The following is a 4,826-nucleotide window of genomic DNA, read 5'->3' as shown; positions in this document are numbered from 1 at the left end:
ACGATCTACACCAACAACTTCGCCCCATCATCACCAACTCTCTCCAACTCTATGCAGTGGTGTAAAACCACTTCTCCCTGTTGTAATCTCTACTTAAACTTGGTGCTCAATGCTAAATATTGTTATTCAATGATGTGTAGCCATCCTATGATGTTTGAGTAGATTCGTTTTGTTCTATGGGTTGATTGATGATCGTGATTGATTTGAGTTGTATGTTTTGTTTTGGTGCTATCCTATGGTGCCCTCTGTGCCGCGCAAGTGGGAGGGATCCCTGTTGTAGGGTGTTGCAACACATTCATGATTCTCTTATAGTGTGTGGCGAGAGTGACATAAGCTTATACCCGAGTAAGGGGGTTGTTGCGTATGGGAGTAAAGAGGACTTGATAATTAATGATATGGTTGGGTTTTACCTTAATGATCTTTGGTAGTTGCGGATGCTTGCTAGAGTTCCAATCATAAGTTCAGATGATCCAAGTACAAAAAGTATGTTAGCTCATGCCTCTCCCTCATATAAAATTTCAATAATGATTACCGTTCTAGTTATCGATTGCCTAGGGACAAATAACTTTCTTGTGTTACAAAAGGTATCTACTAAACAACTAGCTTTTATTATCTTGCAAATTATTCCTAGTTTTATTTCCGCTAAGTACTTCTAGTTTTATTCTTGCAAACCTACCCTATCATCGACAAAATAGTTTTCATACCTGTTGTAGGTAAAGCAAACGTGAAGTGTGCATAGAGTTGTATCAGTGGTCGATAGAACTTGAGGGGAATATAAATCCTACCTTTAGCTCCTTGTTGGGTTTGACACTCTTATTTAAAAAGCTACAATTGATCCCCTATACTTGTGGGTTATCAAGACCTTTTTCTGGCGCCGTTGCCGGGGAGCAATAGCTTTGGGTGAATATTGTCGCGTGTGCTTGTTTGCTTTATCACTAAGTAGATTTTATTTTCTGTTCTAAGTTGTTCTCTAGCTTTAGTTATGGATATGTAACACGAAATACCAAAAAAAATAGTTGTACTTCCTACTCATGGGGATGGGGAACCTCATAAAACCCTCGATGCTCGTTATGTGAAAAATATTAAATACTACTTTGATAACCCTGAGAAAACCCCATTCAACTTGATAATGGGAGACATGTTAGATCAACGTGAATACTTTAGGGATTATCCCTTGACTCAAAAAGGGAAACTCTTATGGGATCAAATTGATTGTTTGCAATGGTATGCTTGAAATTTATGCTTGAGACTAGTAAGATGCTCTAAATGCATTGATCCAGGAGTAGTTTCATGTTGGGGTCACTCGTGTATAACAAATATTGATAGACTTCAATTCTTCAGATATTCATTCTGCTCACAAGTACCTTTGTGAATAGTAAATGCAGACAAATAGCAAACAAAAATAACTATCTTTTGCAAACAAACATGTTTGTGTTCAACCTACATGCAAAACTTCATGAAAAAATAACACTCGTGGTGCTTTGAAAAGAAAATGCACAAAAAGTTTTTAAAAAAGCTTTTTCAGTATCAATTTTGTTTATTTTTTAGTAGAACATAGTGATGGTCCCTACCCCGACGGCGTTTTCTCCTGACCTTGTCTTGCCTCCCCTGCAGGTGGTGGTGTCCCATCCCACTAAACATAGATACTGCTCCGAGAGGCTACTATGTGAATTAATACACATTATTGTTTTAGAAACAGATGATTAATATGTATCCAAAATTCCAAATACAGATGAGATTCTCTGCAGCGACACAATAGACGCAGAGTCCCTGAAATTCATGTTTACTGAATCCATTCCTCTATTCCAAAAGGCTCCAAAAATGGTTCCTCAGCAGATTACAAATATAACATTACAATGACATGCGTGAATTTACACTTTTGCACAAGAATGTAATTAAAATAGATTAATCTGTAGGATGTAAATATACAAGAATCTGGGCATAAAACATTAAATAGATGGAGAGCATGTGTTGAAATCATGAGAAAGCAACCATGCACTGGCTATCATTATTCATCCTTCTTAGACCACATATCAGATGGTGAGATGGGTATTATAATGTTGCACCCATTTCTACATGTCATTCTCAATTAGAACTTCTAGAGAGAAACCTTCTGCAAGTGGATACTATAGAGACAATTTTGCCGCATGCCCTCCTTGCTCCATTGTTCTCACAAAACTGTACAAAGATATTTTTTTAAAAAAAGGACTTTATTTCAGTTTGCATTCAATCTAGTGACAACATACGACTACATACTTGAGTTGCAGTTTTCATGTATCCGTACGGTTTTTATCATGTATCCAGTGACAACTTCGAACTTGTAATTCACACTAAAATTGAATTGTACAGCTAATGGATTTATTCTCTACACACATCACATTTTCATGTATCCGTGCAAATTTAGACTCAAGTTGTAGCCTGAAAAATAATCTTTGCCGGGATCTAGGCGGCTCCTGACCACTCACAAGGCGGAAGATTGAAACTACTTCTCTATATATATTTACAAAATGGCATGGTGTATATTATCTCTGCTAATGTCGATGTCAAGATCAAGGTATGTGTTAGCAATAAAGATCCTTGAGATAAGGTCACGTCACTCTAGAGATATGTGAACATAGTCCGGAATCGAGTGTTGAACACCCATTATTTTTCAGCAATTTGAGCTCAGTACTTAGTTGTTTGGCTAGAACTACACCTTATGGAATTACTAAGCTGAACGACTAACAACATACCTGCATTGTCATTTGAAGTTCCTGGGATCTTCTGGATCCTCGAAAGGGTAGGCACCAACCAACATCACCGAAAGGGTTACCACACATCCACACATTGGGTATGCACATTCAAATAAAAATTATTAGTGCTTGAGCAGAAAACATAAGGTATTGAAATAGTTACTCCTCAAGATCATGCATCACTTATGGCAACAAATGTGGATGGAAGATTTAGAAAGCAAGTAAAGCTTCTATGGACGAGCAAAATGAATTAAGTTAGGAGTAGTAACCTCCATAGTCAACCTTGCAGCAGTAACCGCAATGCAACACCTTGCCGATTCCTACATTCCTCGCGATTGCCCATCTTTGTGTGATGCTCATGCACCTCGCCCTTGTTGTCGCAACCCCATAATTTAGAAATAGTTGAACCCTACAATGTAGATTTCTTTGAGAAAATTCAGAAGTACAATTGCCCTACGCACATCAAAATTGATGGGACGCTCTTATGCAGTAGTTTGCAATTACCATCAGACACATCAAGCTGCTCAAAGGTTACCATTAATCCTAACCAAAATTCTAGCTTTGCATAAGTAAACCACCCAGCAAAAATTTGCTAGCCAAATAATTTCCACTACTCTTAAAAGGTGGCAAATTCCATTTGGTCAGTTCGATAGCATACAGGGAAGTAAGTACTTGGTCGGTTTCTTTGTGACATGAAACATCAAGCCTCCTGACCATCACAGCATGCGCATAAAGGAAGGAATAATTTATAGTTTTACCTTGTACCAAAATACACAATTTTTATGCACATGTAAATGTTTGAATTATGAAGCAACCTTAATATGCATTGACAACCACATTGCAAAGATAATACTTTCTCGCAAATTAAGCTATCCTGCAAACCAGCCACTAAATCACTTCAGTATGAACACAAAAATGACCAAACAACACACTTATCAAGTGAAAGTAATGATCCACTCACATTCAGGGTTGTAACATTTTGGCGTAAGACCTGTGTGCTTTCGCCCAAAAACAAAAGGGAAGGTTAACGAAAAAAGAATCAAAATCTTAAAATACAAAAGCATTTCGGAGTATTTGCCAAGAGCCTGTCACAACAAGCATGCCTAATAATAAGGTTCGAAACTTGTAGTTGATAGTAGTGGGAAAATAATATACACCGACAACTTGTCAAACACCATGAAGTATGAAGCATGCTGCAGTTATGCAGTAGATGACGCCACCAACACCAAGGATGAGCAGCGGGCAGCCGGCAGCATACTTGTAGAGGTCGTTGTCGGGTGCTGCTGTAAGAAAGGGTGGAAGCAGGGGAGGCGTTGGGGCACGGATGACGCTCGCGGCATACGTGCGGTGGCTGGTAATACAGGGGGCGGTGGAGGGGATGAAGACGAGGACGGGTAGATGGAGGTGGGAGCGCTGGAATGGAGGCATCAGTAGAGGATGCAGGAGAGGCATCGGCAGGCGGACGACATCGGCGCATGCTTGCCGAGGTCGGCACCGAAGGAGAGAGGCAAGGGGTGGAGAGGGCGTCGAGCTGGAGGGCCATCATGGTGGTGGGCGGTGGAGTTGAGGGGCATGAGAGGCACTGGGGAAGGACATCGGCGACAGCGACCACCCGGCCAGATCGATTCCAGCGCTGTCGATTTGTTTCCAGATGGTTCGAGGAGTTGGGAGAGAGAGGGCCGAACGGGAATGATGGGGCTGAGAGGGGGTTATCTGCAAATGAGTGGCGGGCGTCTTTTTGCAAAATTGCACAGATTGTTTCATGTGCGTTCGATGCAGATCCGACAGTCGTAAGCGACGGATGGCAGGAACGCCATCACCACCAAGTTGTATTTTTTATAGGAGTAGTGATATAAGTATACCGCTGCTCTAGGATGAAGGCTCCACATCTTCCCTTTAAATGTGAATCTAATGATAATGAAACATTGGCTTCTTATGCTAATGGTATATATACCATATGATTACTATGTTATGGAACAAATAGAAGAATTTTTGGCTTTTAAGGGTGCTTATGAAATTGAATCTTTGTTTGAAAAGTATGAAGATTGTGATGATGATGCTTAGATCTGAAAATTATGCTATACTTAAATATTC

General features: G+C 40.1%; 1 long non-coding RNA gene across 2 annotated transcripts; it reads right to left on the bottom strand.

The window, feature by feature from the left end:
- Window positions 1–1,771: 1,771 nt before the first annotated feature.
- Window positions 1,772–4,399, bottom strand: LOC119276293. 2 transcript variants are annotated; one of them, XR_005136519.1, is made up of 3 exons: window positions 3,694–4,399; window positions 2,733–3,141; window positions 1,772–2,178 (listed from the first exon to the last, which is right to left on the bottom strand). It is a non-coding gene; the product is annotated as an uncharacterized LOC119276293 (long non-coding RNA). The 2 variants fall into 2 exon arrangements; XR_005136518.1 differs by having other exon boundaries at window positions 2,733–4,399.
- Between the last annotated feature and the right edge of the window lie 427 nt (window positions 4,400–4,826).

Source organism: Triticum dicoccoides, chromosome 3B (assembly GCF_002162155.2).
Source record: "Triticum dicoccoides isolate Atlit2015 ecotype Zavitan chromosome 3B, WEW_v2.0, whole genome shotgun sequence".
NCBI lineage: Eukaryota > Viridiplantae > Streptophyta > Magnoliopsida > Poales > Poaceae > Triticum > Triticum dicoccoides.
This window is presented reverse-complemented; position numbering and strand designations above follow the sequence as displayed.